We start from the raw sequence: 19,704 nt of genomic DNA, 5'->3' as shown, positions 1-19,704 counted from the left end.
CTTTGTCCTTGTTTCTCTTACCCATTTTGTATCTGAATAAAATTGTGGGTTTTAAATGTTTGGGTAGTAAATGAAAATATGTGAAGCAAAATTAAAATAATGACAATCAATATACCCAGATATTGTCAAAGTTACTAAATTTCTTATTTAAAAAAGAAGTTAAGTAATTACAAGAGAATAAAATACAGCTTCATTCAAAACCAGATGTTTTTATTAGTCACCCCAATTCAATAAGTTTCAGGACCAGTCTTAATTATGAACAGAACCCAAGAGTTCAATACATTTGAATTCAGGAAAAATAAAACACATCACAGTGCAGGATGGGAGCAAAAGGCAGTGAGCTGGTCTTACTGCACTGGGCAGGGGAGACCTTTGGGTTCCAGGAGCCTTCTTCCCAGCTTACAGTGGCAGCAAGGGTGCAGCTATGGCTGATACATTGATATGTACAGTTCACAAGTAGGACCTGGATTTCCTGTGTGAGTCAAAATGTAAAGCTTATAGTATAAACTATGTATGGTTCTGAATAATCTGTCTCTAAATAAAGGACTATTGCTATAAAACATAGTAAATAAGTGTTGGAAAAAAAATTAGAGGTTTAAGAATGAACTGTATCTTAACTTACTATGGTTCAGCAAGTGCTCAGTGTTTGGTTTTTTTTACTTCAATAACAAAAGCTTCTTAATTGAGCTTTTGCTTCTTTTGCCTTCCATTTGATTGTATCTCATTACATAAATAGCTTGTTAAGTTGGAGTAGTTATATATATAGAGAGAGAGACTTAAAGGTAACTATCCCAGTCTTTCGGCATTGCCAAGAAATCAAATTTTTCCAAACTGATTGTGTTGAGCCACAAATTACTTACATTAAATGCAGCCAAAACAAGACAGACATAATGAAATTTATCCCCAGCAACCACATTGTTGGGTATTTTTGTGCATATAAAGAAGGGAGGAAGTACATGTTTACTACGGAGATGATCAGGGTTAAACCATGTACTGCCGTTTGATGCATACACATTCACACATTCACACACACACACACACACACACACACACTGCAGAGGTATGTATATGCATCACTAATTATTCAAGATTTGTCCCAGAATACCTCACAAGACCCCGATTTTAAGCAGTTTAGACAATTCAGTGCCGGAGAGAATAAAAAAGCCCTTTGTCTCTGATCTCTTTTGACTTTGGACTAGTTAATGATTTTTTCCTAAGATCTGTAAGAAAATCTAGACCACCAGAGATACTGTAATTATAGCTTATATCTGAAGTCTTCAGACCTTCTAAGTTAGGATTTGATCAGCTGCTTGGCCAGCTCAGCAACTCGCAATAAATTGATTTCTTTGCTACTTCTTCTATTTGAAATACAAGAAAACATACTGAGCAAATGACAATACTTTTTATAAGCAAGATCCATTCAGCATGCAGACCTTTAGAAGCTGGAAATGTGACTTTGAAGAAAATTTTATTATTATGATATATGGTTTCTGAGGAGTTTTCTAGACTTGCACAGCAAGATTACATTAATTACATGAATTACATTCACACATGCTTTCAAATGCAGTGAACCATTCATTCCTGCCATGTTAGAAGTGTCAGTGAATTTTTAAAAATAAATGTCTTCCCAACACTGTGAACAAACCTTGTCCTAGTCATGCATATTTACAAGCCCAGCAAGAGGAAAAGGTTCCTGGACATGTGGAAAAATTTACAATTAACAATAAAGCCTCTTTCATTTACTTGGTAAAGGTAATGTAAGAATAAAAACAGAGTAAGAAACTTGGTGAAATCTTTCTGCTTCTCTTTAATATACATCACCACTTCTGCCTTCATAAGCTGTATTATATTAGAAGCCATGCAGATTTTAATTAGCAGAGCCTGACTGCAGAGCCTGGCTGGTCAGGAAGACAGAGGGGAACTGGGGAAACAAAATTTTTTGTTTGTGGCCCTGGTCATAGAGTAATCTCCACAGTTTCTGTGCGTCCCTTCCCAGAAGCGACAGCAGTTACTTAAAACATTATCACATACAGTAGGCTGTAAATCATGAAATGGGAACTCGAAAAGATTCTGAAGAGAGATTAAGTTTCCCCTGCCCTTCCCTTCTAAAGTGCAAAGAGTCTGTGCAAAAGAGGAGTCTCATGCAAAAGCTATTTGGGTTATTTTCTGAACTTTGTCTTTGATCTTTATTGGAAACTCAGTGCAAAATATTTTGGCTTGTCAACTTTTGATCTAAACTGCAAGCAACACATAAGGAGCACAGTAAGATTTCCTTTAATACAAGATGGTTGCATTATTTAGATGTGTTTGCTCAAATCTAGATCAATGCCTATGTGTTAGCTCTCATGCCATAGTTACACTTTTATACACAGAGCTTTCAGAGCCTTCCACTGCCTTCAGCAGAGACTCACAGAGGTACCAAGTTAAACTTGTACAGAATTGTTACACTACGCCTTAGTTACACCTCAGTGTTAACAAATGTAATTCTCCGTAATTTACAATATGGTTGCATATTTCTGTACAGAAGTACACTGTAATGAGTACACAAAAGTAAATTTAAAAATTCATCTGTATTCTTCCTGAGTTTAGTATGCATATTTCAGTCTGAACTGGCAGCCTGGACAAAAAAGTTTTTTGTTTTTTTTTTTTTTTTTTTTTGCCTTGGCATAAATATAACTTTATTATTTACTTTCCTGTCTTGGTGAAGCCAAAAGATTATTTCAGTTCAACTTCCCCTTGAGGCCAAGCTTTCTTTAACCAGCAACACTGGATCAGTGAACAGAATCGCAGATGTGTGAGTATACAATCATTAATTAGGCAAATGAAATATATGTAACTTTTGACTGTACAAAAATTCATTCAAAAGACATGCAGATCTGATTTATAAAGCATAAACTTCCATCTTTTCTCTTCTCAACTGTAACTTTTACATTTCTATTCCCAGCTGATGGGGTCTAAATAAAACTCAAAATCAGATCTTGATGAGTTTGTTTGAGAGTAATAAAATTAAGATTTTAAAGCTATCCCTTTAAGAAGAAAACGATGCTTAATTATAAATTCTTTGATAGTGAAATAACCAGAGAGGTTGATAACGACTAAGGAAATTGAGCTAAAACCTATGTGCAGAATATAAGTAAAAAGAAAATGGGCAAAAATGGCATGGAAAATTACACAGAGAACTGTAGGAAAACACAGATCTGAAAATTATTTTGCAACTTAATATGTCTCATATAACTTCTGTGGAAGTTAGTCAATTTGAGGCACTCTAGCTTTTTGTTTATGTGGTAGTGGCATTCTGAATTTGTGATAAATTATTGCTTGACTACTTTCTTTTCCAGACACCTCAGAGTTATCATTATGCAAATGTGTTTTTTCCAGAAAAGATTTCCAAACTGCTTTTCTTCCTCTTGAGTCTAGCTATAATTACTAGTTCAAGAGTCCCTCTAAGAGTAGTGCAGCATTTGGAAAGTGAAGTTGAGAAGTTGCAATGCTTTGCACATATAAATGTGTGTAGCAGAAGAAGGAAAAGAAGACAAAGAGACACAGTTTGCTTATAAAAGAATTGCTAGTAAAATGGTTGGTATGAAAGAGAAAAGAGCCCTCATCAGATAATACTTAAGGATGAGGAGACAGGCTATTCTTCTGTCTGGGGTGTCCTCTAGGATGAAGAGGACAAAGAGAAATCTAAGGGATTCCCCAGTGAGAGGCTGACAGCCCCTGAGTTACCCTAAGAGCATAATTTCAAACACCCCTCTAACACCAGCAAGAAAAAAACAGCACACACATGAGGACCTATGGTCAAAATTAGGCAAGGCAATTCCAGCCTGGTCACAGTGTATTCCATATATTTTCAATTGTGCATTCCTCTAAACCTTTTATCTCTATTTTGCCACTGTTTCTCCCTTTCTATCGAATCATAAGACCATCAATTCATACTGCATAAAAATAAAAGGCCAGTTCCAGATAAGTTTGAGATCAGGACGAGTGAGGGAATAGGGCTTGACCAGAACAGCTAGACTACATCCCATCTTGTTTCCAAACTGTTTCTGTCAAAGACCATGCATGAAGTCAAAGCATCAATGGAGGCATGATCATCTCTTGATTCTATGTCCTAATAGGCTCACGACAAAGTTTCTCTCTACATAGATTTTTCTGGTACTTGTTTAAGTGAAAATAAGAACTATCAACCACTGGTAACCTGGTCTTCAACAACAGAAGCCTGGTGGCTTCATTCTTCCATCAAGAATTTGTATCTGATATAAACAGACTACTTCATATCCATTTCTGTAAAATGATTGCATTTTTGCAAGATGGTTTTATATAAACAGAAAATTTCATTATACTTAATAATTTTCTTTTAACGTTATTTTTCTCATGTGCCTTCTAATACCCTTTATCAATTATTTATTTCAGATTAATGTAAATTTTCTCATGATCTGCCCAGAAACAAACAGATTTCTTTTCTCTCAGAACCCTACATATATATTCTGTATGCAGTAACTGTCTTGTGAATGTCTTACTTGTCTGGTTATCCCACTAAAGTGAATGCTCCAAGTCTCAAGGAAGAAAAATTTGAATTCCTATCACTGTGAAGTTCCTATCATTATTTTGAGAATTTCAGGATCCCATATGATTTTAAAGGAAATTTTGTGGAATTTAAAGACATTGAGTAGCATTTTGACTCATACTTGGAAAGGAAAATACTTTCCATGACAAACTACGACCAAAATGCATACACTGACATCTCAGCCCAGAGTACAGTATATTATACCCTACACACAACAATTAACAATTATACCCTAATTTAACAAACAACAAACAAAGCAAAGGGGATAATTAAAAAATAATTGCCTTTGAGTGATACCACTTCTGCTATTATTCAAAATAAAAAGGCCACTTAAATTAGGACTACTTTTATTAAAAATTCAAAGAACTAACCACAAAACTCTGAGGGAGGAAAGTCCATTTTGTCAGCTTAGCATCTTTTCAGCTCCCAAAAGCAGTAAAATCTACAACTAGTTAATTAAGCTATATTCAAAACCTTGTACTGATTCTATTTCTTCTGGAACTTTCCATACTTATTTTTAAGATGAACATGTGCAGCAGTTTACCTGGATATCCCAAAGCTCTCCAATATTTTGGAACAAGCAGTAAAACTGGCTCCCTCAATGCGACAATCCTCGGGTGTAACAACAGCCTTTTCTATTTGCTAAACAGGAGTTCTGCTTCTCACAAGATACACTTGTGGGTTTCATTATCATGAACAGTAACTGCTCTCCACAGGATATTAGGCAAGAAGTGCTGGAGAAAAAGGGAACCAAACCAGAAGCAGCCAACCAGTCTGTGTTCAGACTGGTTGGCTGCTTCCATCAGCAGTAAGCACCACGTGATATCCAAAAGTATTGCATTTACCTCATATTGCGTAGCCCTGAGAGGCTTCCTCAGTGCACATAAGCCTGAGCCTTTACAGAATAGCTGCTAAACAAATGTGTGAGGCAATTACAGGCATAAAGGGCGGACTGGCCACAGGTCCAGACCCCTGCTACCAATGAGAACCCAGCATACGTGGCCCACTCTCAGGTGTCAGCTAGCATGTTCCTTTGCTACCTCACATTTGCCAGTGGGATCTTGAGATTCTGCTGGCCAGTTTTTTAAAACTTCTGTTATGTGGATATATTAGAAATAAAAAAATTCAGAACTGTAATTGTACAGTTCTTTTGTCCTTCCTCCTGTGTTTTTGAGTTTGAAGGATGACTTAGGATAGAAAAGTCAATACTGAGTAAATAAGCTTCACAAGAAATTCTAAACGTGTGTTTGTGCTGAAGGTAAATTGAAACCACAAAGGTTGAACTCCTACAAAATACAGCTCAGTGAATTTGCTGGAGCAGAGCATGGGGAGGAGACTGCAGAAGAAAAGCTGTGTGTCTTTGAGTTTAATTAGAAGTTAACTGATTCTTCCTCAGGGTCTAGTACTCTCCTTCTGCACAAGCTTCTTAGTATTTTTTGAAATATTTTGGAGTGTTAAAGTGTTGAAAGTGACTGATATTTCTAGCTTAATTTTACAAAAACTTGTAGCTTAGCTACTTCAGAAGTTTATTAGGGTGCTGGATGGAGCTTATTTGAGTTGGAAACACTGCTGTATGCTAATGACAACTGATGTTTTTCTAACATAACATAATGGTTTTTGTAGTGGGAGAAATGCTGTTCTGTATGCTATTCATTCAGCTAAACACTGTACTTTATTTATAAAATAGTATTTATTTGTGAATATAAACAATTATCACAGATGATAATGCATTTATTATTAAAACTACGGCAGATTACAATTTGTGACTTGCTGATGTATCTGGCAGCCTTCATGACTGTTTTAAGATGGTAACTGTAGCAATAAAGTCATTTCATGTGGGTAAACACCACTGCAAGCGTTTGCTCACAGTATCAGCTCTAGACAAATCATGCAATGATCAAAGAACTAGCTTATCTTCACAGCTCTGAATGCTAGACAGTTCCTGTTGTCTTCTCTTTCATCCAATACACATAAATAAGTACATCCCTAACTGACAGAATGCTCATGAGAATGTAGATTGCAACAAAATGAAAATAAGTTTAAGCTGTGAATTTCTGTGAAACTTGCCCATCTGCAATATCCACCAGGTGCCTCATTTTACATTTGCAGGTGCAATAGCTTCCTGAAATCTCTCTGGTTTTTTTCCCACTTATTTCTGGGAAGGTTATTTGTGAGTGATATAGGGAAATTAGCTATTTTTAGGTGAAGAAAGAATCTGAATAAATTAAGTAACAGGACCTGAAAGCAGTGTGAAGTTATTTTGCCTTTTTCACTTTTCACAAAAACAACAGGAGCAGCAACAACAAAATCACTAGTTCATATTCAAGGAAGACAAGAAATGCTAATAATGGTAATGCCTTCTCATGTATACACATGCCATTATGTTATCTATATAGACCAAAACCAGCATCTAAATTCCAGCACACCAGTGGTGTCTTACTGGTCCTATGTGGAAATGTTATGACTGCAACTTTATTTTTTTTAAATCAGATCATTTATTTGTATGTTTCCATGTAACTCTGGGAAAAGCGGCTACGTTGGAATTATGTTTGTCAAAAATTAAGGAAAGAAGAAAGGGAAGAAAAAGAACGGCAACCTTGGCCAGCAGGAAGAGTGTGACCAGCAGGCCAAGGGAGGTAATCCTCCCCCTATACTTGGCTCTCCTGAGGCCACATCTGGAGTGCTGCATCCATTTTTGGGCTACTCAGTACATGAAAGAAAATAAAATAATGGAGAGGCTTCATCAAAGATCAGAAAGATGATTTAGGATCTGGAGCATCCCACTTATGAGGAGAGACTGTGGGAGCTGGGTGTGTTCAGTCTGGAGAAGAAAAGACTAAGAGGGGATTTTATTAATGAATAAACATATCTCAGAGGTGGATGCCCTTTGGTGTCAGGCTCTTTTCAGTGGTACTGAGAGCCAGGACAAGGAGCAGTGTTCATAAGCTAAAACACAAGCAGTTCCACCTCAATGTGAGCAGGAGCTTCTTTCAGTTGACAGTGGCAGTTCACTGGAACACCTACCCAGGGCAGTCACGGAGTCTCGCTCTCTGGAGATATTTAAAACCCACGTGGACATGTTCCTGTGTAACCTCATCTGGAGGGTTGGACTGGAATCAACAGAGTTCCCTTCCAGCCCTAATGATTCTGTGAATCTCTGCTGTAGATGTCAGCTCAACTTTTAAAGATATTTTTCTTTAATCTACTGATGTTCTTTACTCCAAAGTGGTTTGAAAAGTCAGGCACTTCCAACTGAACACCTTTTGCTTTCCAATTCAATGGTCACAAAGAAGACCATAGTTAGGATTTTGCTACCTCCACAGCTGTGTCAATACAATTGTTCAAGTTGCTGTAAGCTGAAGGGACATGATACAAAAAAATTTCTTTATCTTTTGACATTGTTTTAACCTGCTTCATTTCACTAATGTAAGTGTATTATATGATCCCAAATAAGGAGAGACTGTGTAACAGAGTTAGTTGTGGGGGAGGGTGGGAGAAGAAAAAGGCAAAAATGACTGCTTGGGGCAGCTAATCTTTAAACCATATGTATATAGCGGACTGTCTCCCACTATATACACTGCCCCATACTGGGGCAGTATGTGGAAGAACACCTTTGGACAGCTGCATTAATACCATTAAAGCAGTTTGAAAAACTCCTTCCTAAGTCAGAATAGTGTTGCTCTCTAATATACAACGCATGCAAATATGTGGACCACAGACCAATAGAAAGCCAACATTAGCAGGGTTTTTCACTGAAACTTTGCTTCCTGCCTTCTTTTCCTCTCGCTCACATGGCTTTTGCCTCCTAGTTTTTACTGAACAGGTTATATTTCTGTAAAAAGCAGCCTATGCAGCAGTGAGGGAAGATGCTGGAAAATTCTTTTAACTTTAGCACATTAGTGTGTGATCCCTGTATTCATGGTTAATGCTTAGTTTTGTACCATACAGAGCTTAGTGCAAATACCAGAGATTAATGTGGCTTTGTGTTAACTCCCTACATCTGCGACTAATAAGTCTTGTGCCAGCTAATGCTTCCTTGTTTACTTCTATCAGTGATTAATATGTACTAGCTGATATCTTGGTTTTGAGAACAAGGATTGTGTGTCAGAGCTAAGAATGATAAGAGAAGTACATCATGACCTGACAGTCTCAAGGAGAAAAGTTTCATCACAAAATCCGCAACCGTATCCAAACAACTGAATTGAAATAATTACTATATTTACATGTATTCAGGAAATTTGATGAATGTATATCAGTTTTGGGAATAGAATCTGGTCTGTTAGGTTACTGAGCATGCATGTTTTAAGGACAATTCCCCATGCACCCAGTTACTAATAAAGTAATGTTGTTTTTCTTAACTAACAAGTATGTTGGAGAGTTTATTTCCCAGTTTTCGATGACATGGGGACAGACTTGGCACATGAGAAGAAATAACATATTTATTAATAATCTTTGTACATACTTTTACTGAAAGTTTCAAACTACCTGGTTTTGTGCTGCTTCTGGGGTAACATTCTGAGTACATGAACCTCACTGGGGGCAAGGCAAAGAGTCAGCAGTCCTGCTTCACAATGCTGGGCCACTCCCCAGTGTCAGAGTTCTGGGGTGAAGTGACATCTTGCCATGGCAGTGATCCACTTACAGCATTACTTTGGAAATTACCTGATTTTCAGAATAAACTTGATATTCCTGAATGCTGGCAGGAGCTTCTGCTCGCAATTGCTGCAGCACACTATGAGAACTAACATTTTTGGTAGGGTAAGTCTGTGTTATCTTTGTGTCTGCAGACAGAGCTAGACTTCCTCAAAAACGTGCTGCTGCATTTCCATCACTTTCTCAATTGAAGGCAGTTTTAGTATTTATGACAGAAGTTTGGTCATAAGCAAATTAACAGCATTTCCTTGTGTCTACATGCAGTGTCACGCTTATGGAAACAATCTGGCTTTCCAGATGCTGTTTGGGGAATACTGACATGCAGGATTCCCTGGAAGATCTTCATCTCAGTGCTGGGGCTCTTTTAAATTCTTGCTATTCAGTATTTATAATATTATAAACATTTCTTATTATTAATCTATTTATACTTGCCTGAACAGGGAGCACAGAAATCTGTTTCTACTATTTATATTTTTCTATACTAGAGGCAGGCAGGATTGACAAACTCAAGAAAGAAGGCAAAGGACACTGGCAGTGCCTTGCCTGGACTATGCCTTGTGAGGGGCACACTTCTGTCACGAAGGAAACCCCAGTGCATTCCAAGGCATCACAATCAAGTATGTGTTAGGATCCTGGTTTTCTGCTGGAGTATATGTACTGTTATAAATCACAGTCCTTCCTCAGGACAGGTGAAGCTGATGCAAAGCAGTAGCTGTCAAAAAAAAAAAAAAAAAAAAATCTTTCCTGCAAAAAGCCCACAGTCTCTCCTTTTTGTGGCTTGAGGAGAGCTCAAATCCCAAGCAATTTTTATTTCGATACAAAGCTCATACTCAGGCTGTCATGGTCGACCAAGGGATTCACCTGCACTGGCCCCCCTTCTATGCCTGTCCCTGTGCTGATCCCCAGTGCCCACTGCCGTGTCACGGGCTCCTCTCTGCCCTTTTGCTGCCGAGCTCACCCGCACGGGGGGCTCAGGTGAGGCGGCGTTTGAATGGCGCTTTTTGCCCTGCAAGCTGTGTGGGTTCTGCTCTCAACAGCACTCCTGTGTTCTGTCTGCCTGGGTTCAGCAGCAGGAGCTCAGGGGGAATTGAAAGCAGTGCCGCAGCAGAAAACAGACAGACCAAATGGCGGCACCAGGCTTTTGCTAAACCTTCCACAGGGAAACCCTCTGGAAGGCATCGAGTTCACTATGGCATGAAGAGCTGCCAAGAATGCAGGCCCAGCCCCGTGAAACAGGGGCTGAGGGGGCTCACAGAGCGTGAGCTAACAGCACCACTGCCACACACACCCCACAGCTCTACCTCACTGAGGGCCACGACTGCTCACCAGCCGTTTAATTTTAAGGAGTTAAACTTAATGAGCTAAATTGCAGGTGATGTTAGTGTAGCTGTGATGGCTGAGTTTGCGGTAACCAAAGCCTCCTCGTCTGAGACAAGGGACATGGTGGGGCGGGGGGGGGGGGAACATGGTGGCCATCTCGGTAAGGCAAGCTAGACACTGACAGGCAAACAGACTCGCCGGCTGGGAAGTTGTTAGAAGCTGTGTATGCAAGGAAATCAGAAGAAATTGGGGTGAGAGGGAGGATGGAGGAGCAGAGCAGGGCTGGGAGCTGCACACGAGCAGTTTATGTGGGGAGAGGACCTCTGGCAGCTGGGGAGGGTTCGTCCTGGCGAAGTTAAGCTCCCTCAGTCCCCCTCCTCCGTGCCCCTCAGGAATAGCTGTGCCTGTGCCCTGCCTTCCCGCACCATCCGCTCACCGAGCCCCGGCTCTGTGCCTCCCTGCCCGGGCTCAGACTGTCCCGGAGGAACGCGGGGCTGGATGGAGCCCGTGCAGGCCTGAGAGCGCGGAGGCGGCGATCGCAGAGCTGCGCCGGGGAGGGGAGAAGGGAGCGAGGCCGATCTGCGGGAAGTGCACACTAGGACGTCAGAGGGGAAGGGAAACTTTCCCAGGGAAGAAGTTGCCTCAGCTTCCACCCTCTATACCCTCATGTGAACGGCTACGCAGGGGCTTATCAGCTGGTCTGGCTTCCCCTTCAGCACCCCCCCAGCTGCCGATACCAGGAGGAAGTGGGAAAGCAACAGGGACAACTTTAGCAAAACACTCCTGACTTCCCTTCCCCTTCAACATGTCCCTCCCAGGAGTTGTGTAAACTCTGTGGGAGGGAGGGAGACAGGGAGACCCCACACTTTCATACACAAACTTAATAACCTCCTTTCTTGCCCTTTCCTATATTAAACACACATCAGCTTTTCAAGTCTCACCTGCTATTAATGCAAAGGAGCAGAACAGAAACTCCTATTTCCTAAAAATCATCCAAGCTGCAGGCAAGGTGCTGTTCTGAGTTGTCTGGCTTTCTGCACCACCTTAATGGGGTGCAGAAAGCCCAAGAAGACTTGGAGCTGACATCTGTGCTTCTTCAGGTATCACCTAGCTCAGGTATCTTAGGCTTTCTTTGGGAAGTAGGTAATAAAGGGCCTTAAATGATATCCTTTAAGGTATCCTCCTTAAACCTCTGAGTGAGAGGTTTCAGATGAGAGCAATTAATCTCTATTAGTATCTGATGATTTCTTAACAACAGCTCTTCAGTCTTGTCATTTTAAAAAGTGGAAGATCAGACCTACATCTGTTGGCTATTCCCCTATTCATATTAGGGGGGTAATGCTGCTTTTGCTTTTATAAGATATTTGCTTAAAAAACAAACAAAATCTCCTGGATTTTCATGGTCAATCTCAATTAGTCAAACAAACCCTAGCAAAGTCTAGAAAAAAGTGAGTCCTAATGAATGCAGATTTACATCTTTCTGTACTTTATGTGCTCTCAAGAAGTTACCTGTCACAAGTGAGGCTAAACTTGAAGACATCTGAAACAGAAAGTTATAGCTCTAGGTAAATTCACAGTTGCCAGGATCATTTCACCACTCTTCTTCTGTATGCTTTCACAGTACTTCTGTGATAATTAGTCTTATCTCTTAGAACTACATCTAAAACTTGTAGAGTCTTCTTGGCTGGGCTGAAATTAAAAAATTTTAGTTACCATGTATGCGATATTGAAATTATTTTATTATTCTAAAGCAAGAGGGTGGAAAGGGAAAGCTTGAAAAAAGAAGACAATGATGTGGCCTAAAAAAAACCAAGAAAGAGAATGCTTCCACATCATAAACATTTCAAAACACAAAGTAACTTCAGAAATAGTTTTAATTGAAGACAAAAAAGTTTAAAAATGCAAACAGTTTAACCCAAACATCTTTAAAAATAATGTTTCTGGAAAAATTTCCTAAGTCCTTCTGCTTAGTATTTGCTTAATGTCTGACATCCTTTCTATTTCCCTATCCTTGATGCTTTTAAAAAACTTTGGCTATCTCAGATGCCTTATCTTTAGCAGGTGGTGGCAGGTTGATTACAAAGCCGGTAATCTGATTTAAAAAGCCAGCTGATTTCTGGCTTTAAAGTAACTGGTTAGCCTCTGATATAAATCCATAAACAAAAGAAAGGAAAAGTTAGTTTAAATGAGAATGCATTCACCTGTGCCACTGGCAATCACAGCAGAAAACCAGGATACATTTCCATCTGCTAAGAGTCCTTTTGGTAAAGTCAGCTTAGACAGAGAGAGTACACAAACCCCATATTCTGAAGCCTTGCTGGTATACTAAGAGTTTCTTTCAAAAAGAACATTTCTTCTTTCCTGTCCTACTCTTCTGTCATTTTCCAAGACTTTCCTCTCTGTGAAATGAGAGTAGGTGGGCTGTGTGTCCCCGTCTCCACCACAGACCTGCCCTGCGGGTCAGATGGTCCCACCTTTCGGCCAGGCACAGAAGGGACCCCTACGTGCCCTGCTCTCTCGGTACTAACATCACGTGCCCGTTCTCAACGTGGCGCCTTTCCCGGTTGCTGGCACAACGGTGACCTCTAATGGAGGAACCTCTCCTCTGACAAATCTTAGCCAGCATTTAGGTGGGGAGAGAGCAAGGGTGGAAAATCTGCTGACCCTCTAAATTGTATCAGCATTTGATTTCCATCACTGTTAAAAGAAAAATAAAAGGAAAAAAAACCAAAGAAGCAAACCCTCAGAACCCCAACATCAACTCAACCAAACCAACGAGAAAAGGAAACTAATCGGGATTTTGGATTTTTTTGTTGTTGTTGTTTTTCTAGGTTTTTTTTTTTTTTTTGGTGGATTTTTTTTTTGGTGTTGTTTCCACTGCCTTTTTTGCCTCTCACTCTGTTTGTGTACATCTCTGAGATGTATGAGTATGACACACTTCCACTAGACATTTGAAAGCAGCAATAAAGTCTGTGCTTTGCCTATTTCTCTTAGCTTCTAGTCTGTCATGTATCCTAGCTCCCTGATTACCTACAGGTGCTGCTGTTTTATTTGCTCTGTGCCTGCCTGCTGCCTTGCCTAAGAGGCAGAGTGATGCCTTGTGAAGGCTGACCTAGAATAGAGACAAGACACAACCAAATAATAAAGTAGGTATTTATTAGAAGGCCTCAATGGATACACCTTGGGCAGTACAAGAGCCCAGCCTGGGCTACACCCAAGGTTAACCCAAAAATGTCAAAAAATGCATGACCAGTCACGGGGTCTGACACTTTTATAAGTTCAGGCTCATTTGCATATTGGAGTTAATTATAGCTTTAGCTTATGAAATCACATCCTTCTTGTTTTTCTGCTAAGAGATGGAGAAGATCAATGGTTGTACATAAATTGATGTTCTGAGAGCCTTTTTAGAAAATAAGTGAGAGCCTGGAGACATGATTTCTGAAAGATTTTCTTCTAAGACATAAGAACACAGGTCTCCCTATGACTCACATTCAGAATCAAAATGCAGATGCCTTCAGGGGTTTAGAGAAGAATCGTGGTAGTATAGAGGTTGTGGCACTTCTCTATAACTTAGCTAAACAAGTGCCTAATGGGAAGAAAAGCTATTAGAGATGTGTTAGCAGAAGTGAAAGGAAGCCTCAGCTGTAGCTGCAAATACAAGATGCAGAAGATCCTCTGATCCTCATTTCATTCTATGAAAATGTAAATTCCCTAAAATTATTAAACAATTTTGTTTATAAATATGGATTGAATTTGGCAAATTTCTTACATGTCCCATTTTTAAAGGTGTTATAAATAATTTTCATTACTTTTCAATATCTTCCAGTGAGGATATTGCAAGTTAGAGAGACCATTGTTCACAATTTCAGTGCTGGAACATATGTGTGGCTTTGTTCTTATACATTTCTGTGTAATTTTTCCATTCTTAATTTTCTGTGTACTTCACCTTTTACATAGAGGGTTGTGCCTGAGGGTGGGTGCTCTTTTTGTTAATTTCATATTCTTCCTGCAAAGACTCCTGAACTCTGCTGAAGAACTATTTTTATTCTTTTTTTCCTTAACTATGAAAAAATTAAGAATTGTTTGTAAGAAAAAATATCTAAAAAGATGACTATCTAAAAAGATGACTTTCTGTTGAAATGAACTCACAAATCTCAGCAGGTTCTTAATCCTAGAATGCTGATTCAGGTGTAGATAATTTAGTGATAAACACTAAAACTGTTCCTGTCACAGAAAGAGTAAAAGTGCACCTTTAAATATTCTTGTGTTATCTGCATTATGCTATCCGGAGATGTTAAAAAAGTCACATGCTATGTTCTGTATCAGCTTCATATTTGTTTATGCATATGATTTATCTTTGCCTAATTTACATACCGAACACATTTTCCTATATTAGCTTTCCCTCCTCCTCCCTCCCCCCTTTCCCCACAAATATGAAAAACTTTAACAAATAAAGATTATATGAAGGGTATTGTTCTGCATTCTAAGCGTGTCTGCAAATGTGTTTTTTGTCCAAGTTGCAAAGAACAGGGACGGGGAAGGTTTCAATTCATTCAGCATCCCTTCAATAGGCTGGAATATTACCTGATTTTAGTGTAAATGGTCTGGTGGATGTAGCAGTAGGCCTGGCTTGCCAATGGTTTTCCATAGCAATATGGTGAGGCTCTGAAGCGGGACAGAGAAAAGCGGGCAGGACGCTAGAGAAAATAATAACTAGGGCGCGGGTGTTTGTGAGGCTCTGAGTGCAGCGCGTCCCCGGTGCCAGCAGAGGGCAATATGCACGCACCGAGCGGAGCTGTCCTGGGGCGCTGCTGGCAATCCACCTGCTGCTTGTCTGGCTTTACCGTTACTGTGTTTTTCTTACTGCCTTAAACAGTGTGAAAAAAATATATTTTTGGATTTAATTGGGGCAGATGTTAGTTTACAGAATTTTCGAAAGTATCGTAAATAGCAGGGGAAAAAAAAATTATCTCTCAGTGTTTGTCTACTTCTTATGGTCCAGTTCAGCTTGACGGACAGAAACCCATTCATGTTTAATGAAAACAGAAATACCCTGAGCAATTTATTGTTATTACCCCTGAGAGCTGTATTTTGCACAAATCTGTTTTCAAAAGTCTGCTGAGCTCCCAGTTATGCAAGATCTGCTGGTCTTCTGTGGCTGTCAGAAGTCCAGTGATCTCAGTGACTTTTGCAAGCAGGTAGAAATCCCTTCACACAAGGTCCTTAAGAGGTGGTTCCTTCTGAATGTGGTTAGACATTCAGCATTTTATAACTAACATATAATTGTAGATAATATACTGTATTTCTGTACAAAATCTGTCGCATTTATTTTTTTTTTAAACAAGGAGTAAATCCAAATAGATCAATCAAGTTCCTTGGCTGGCCTTATTTCTACCAGAAGATTTATTACTGAATTCTCATATCTTGAAAGTTTTTTCCTTCTTAGAGTATATCTGAGAATTACCAGTATCGCTGCAAAAAGACAGACATATTTAGAGGTATTTCTCTAGGTCAGGAATCAGTGCAGCCTCTCTTGGCTTGAAATCAAAGGAAAATGCAACTTTTTTCCTTTGGGTTAATAAGCTCTCCTGTCTGAAGCTATTATTATTGTAGTTCTGGTATTTTTTCATCTCATATTATATCCAAATGTTTTGGTCTAAACTTTCCTCTGTGGTGATGGTCAGAAATGAAATAGTGAATTCTATATTTTGGTCTTCTTTTGGATTTCAGGCTTCTGCAGGCTTAACTTTCTTGTCATTTTTTGGTTAGTGTTACATTGCCACTTGACTGCAGAATTCCTCTGGATACACAAACTAATTTTTCAATTTAGCCTTGAAAGAAGTTATTTTCCTTAATTTTGAATGCCAGAAACAGTAAATCAAATAGAAACCAGTTGAGATGATTAAGGACCTAAAAAAAATAAAAAAGTTTCCTCATGCCCTCAAAAGAATAAATACAGATTCAAGGATCTGAAAACTTTAGAAATAAATTTAAAGTTTTACAGTCCTATCCACAGCAGTTTTACTGCAAGTGCATCCATGAAATAAAAAGTAAATTAATACTATACTGTAACATTAGTACTTACCATAGTTTCAGTTTTTCTGAGTCCACGGTTCTGCTGAGGAGAATGCATGGTACTAGAGGGAGTAAAAGATGTTCTTCCTCCTTTCCCGTGAATGTTTCTTTAGAGAGTGCATGTGGTTTTATCCAGCCTTCATGTGAAAAAATATCAGCAATAGTCTTGTTTTGCACAGTATCAGAGACTGATACTGATAGCAGAATTGTAAACAGTATTTGTTTGAGTTATGTTGTACTGCTGTGAAAGATTTTATTCATTCATTTAATTACTTCCAAGATTTTCATGAAAACCAGGTCTATGATAAAATTATATAGTTATTCTTTTCAGTAAACTTTGACTGAATTTAAAAGGCAAATGTATTTTGGTTTTGTTTTTCATACTCAGGGTTCCTGAATTTACGTATATTTAGGCTTCACTGTAAATGCCTGTTTCCTCCTGACCCAGACTTTCATGGATGTTCAATATCTGAAGGAATTTTCTATCTCTAATAAGCTGAACTATATCAATTAGCCTTTAATTATTGACCTCTTCAGAGATGATACTATCAGAAAAATAGGATTCTCCTGGTCTGACAGGGCATTAAAGTTCTATAATGCTGCAGACTTCCTGTGCACAAAAATTCAAGGAAGAAGGGCATATAGCCATAAATTTCAGTGTACTAAATCTAGGAAAAAATCAAAAACTAAAACAAAGAGCTTAATGAAAATGGGTGAAAGAAGGAAGGAGGGGAGTGAAGTCCTGACTAGTACAGGAAAGAGAGTAGTGTTATATGTTGGTGATGCCTAACTTCTAAATAAAAGTCAGTTGAGTTTTCAGTAAGCAATCTTCTCAGTATGAATTAATGGAGATAAATAAATGTGATAGTAAAATAACAGAAAGTACTGTATCTGTGTCAGAAGCAAGGTTTAAACTGCATTCTGAGGGGAAATCAGGATTTCCCTAAAATCCCAGTGCTACAGCACTGAAAAGATTACTGTATTGCTGTAATTCCCAAACCATTTGCTTTCTATTAAACTTTCAATGGAATATATCAATGCAATCTATTTTCATAGCTAATAGCAAATGCAACTACAGATACTTAAAAGGGCAATTAGCAAAGACACTACCTATTTTCCTAAAACCAGGAAATCACCAGGGCAGCTACATACTTATTTTCTTGAGCTTTGAAAAAACTATTTGAATGAGAAAACATCAGATACATGTAGCTACATCTAATGTAGATTTCACTAATGGAGGATTATGTTTGAAGAAATTAATACCTGTTTTGCAAAGTTTAGCTGGCATTTAAGGCAAAGGTAATACATTTTACTATATTTGTCAAGATTTCAGCAGAGTATTTCAGGTGATCCTTTGCTGAATTTTAAGTGACAGGTATTTGGAGAAGATGTGACCTATCAGAAAGAGCGTAAGATAAACTAGGAGAAAGGGATTTAGTGAGTTTCACTGAGATTACTCACAGTGTTCTGCAGGCATCAGTTATGGGACTGATCCTGTCTGATCCATTACTTGGGTCTGGTTCAAGAGAAGGTTCTTGAATCAGGAATCTTGTTCAAGAGCTGGGCCTATACTGATGAAGGTGTTCTAAACTAAGTGGTTCTCATCCTGAGGGGAATCAAGTGGTTATACAGGAAAGAGAAGAAGAGATTGTGTATTGTATCAACCAAATTTTAATTACAAAGTAATATACTTAAGGCTAGAAAAAGCTTTTTTTTTTTTTTTTTTGCTTTGTGCCAGGGACACAATGAGTCACTAAAAGGACATGCACATGTCAAAAGTACCTGCAGTTTGAGTGCAGATTAAGCAAATGATTTTTGGGAGAGGCAGGAAAAGAATTTTTGCAGAGGACTGATGAGAGCTTGTTTAGAGTCTTGTGTGCCGCTCTGGTCAATTATGTTGAGTGGCCAAGTGGAGACTTACAGTGTGAGTAGGAGTTCCTGGCTTCTGAAAAGACCCTGAAACAGCTTACCTTGGGTAACTTAAGAAAGTGGAGATGAAAAGTTATGACATGGTCTGTAAGTATCAAGGAAGAAGAAGTATTTATACCAAAAAATATGGGATTGAAATCAAGTGTGTCTAAATAAGCTGCAACTACATTTAAAGTGGGAATTATATTATAATTTATGTTCAGAAGTGATCTTCCAAAGAACATAGAAGAGGAAGGAGATCAGTAAGGCTTGCTTGTGATACATAAGCAATTTAGGAAAGACATTTAATAAAGGACAGGGAAAGTTCTGCTGGAAAAAAAATTGCTTATCAGAGACAGATTACTAACTGTACTGGAAAGATGCTTGGTCACCATGTCTGCTCACACTGTGTGTTAAATCTTAGATTATGTGAGGTTACCCTAAGCCTGTTCTCTTAGTAGTTTTTTTAAAGTAGGAGTGTTTTCATGACCAGCTCTTTAGGGTTTGCTCTGTCTATTAAAAGTTTCCTGATATCTGATAGCTCTACTCTTGGTGGAGAGTTCTCTTGCTCCCACTGTGAGACAGTAACTCCAGATCTTCACCAAGAGGTTCTTTATTACAGGTGCACAGTACAGTAAAAAGCCTGTCAGGTTTGAGGCTTTCTGAAATGCCACAGGAAGACTGCAGGAATGCTTTGTGCATGTGTGAACATAACTTGGCGGAAACCTGTTGCCACTTCTGTGGTCTGAAGGGACTATTCATGGTGGCAGGACCAGTGAAAGGTCTTTTTTACATCTAATTTTTGTAGCATAGTAGATTTGGTGGTTAAATGTTTTCTCTCCTACTTTCTTTTGATGTTTAATCTCAGGTACTCTTTAGAGTCTTTAGAGTCACTCATGGTGGGCAGCAGGAAGGTAAAGAATGTTCCAGGGGACTCTTTCAGATCCGGACTGCCACTATACAAGGGACTAATCTCATTGGTCTGATGTCATCTACTATTTCCAAACCGCTCAGCCTTCATATATCTTTGTTATTGCTTCCAAGGGGATCTTTCTATGTCTAGTAGTAGAGCTAAGTTAACATGGTTACCTTTTCCTCAAAGGGGACACTGATTTCTTTCTGTTTTCCCAAGTTAGCTACCTTTTAAAATGATACCTCTTTGAGAACTATCCTTCCTCCTC

General features: G+C 38.9%; 1 protein-coding gene and 1 long non-coding RNA gene across 5 annotated transcripts in view; one reads left to right on the top strand and one right to left on the bottom strand.

Moving 5' to 3' along the window:
* The window catches only part of FYB1 (FYN binding protein 1), a 46,211-nt gene extending 40,879 nt beyond the window's left edge, over positions 1–5,332 (bottom strand). For 2 of the 4 annotated variants that reach the window (XM_018920616.3, XM_030237186.2), the window contains exon 1: positions 5,112–5,331. The gene's annotated coding sequence lies outside the window, so the exon portion shown is untranslated. Of the gene's footprint in view, positions 1–5,111 lie in introns of all 4 variants that reach the window. The other 2 variants (XM_050986615.1, XM_009095876.4) reach the window with 2 other exon arrangements.
* LOC127061017 (uncharacterized) lies at positions 227–18,671 on the top strand. Its single transcript, XR_007780414.1, has 2 exons — positions 227–2,794; positions 7,058–18,671. It is a non-coding gene; the product is annotated as an uncharacterized LOC127061017 (long non-coding RNA).
* The last annotated feature ends 1,033 nt before the right edge of the window (positions 18,672–19,704 follow it).

This window comes from Serinus canaria, chromosome Z (genome assembly GCF_022539315.1).
Source record: "Serinus canaria isolate serCan28SL12 chromosome Z, serCan2020, whole genome shotgun sequence".
Classification (NCBI taxonomy): Eukaryota; Metazoa; Chordata; class Aves; order Passeriformes; family Fringillidae; genus Serinus; species Serinus canaria.
The sequence above is the reverse complement of the archived record's forward strand: the minus strand, read 5'-3'. Positions and strand labels throughout refer to the sequence as shown.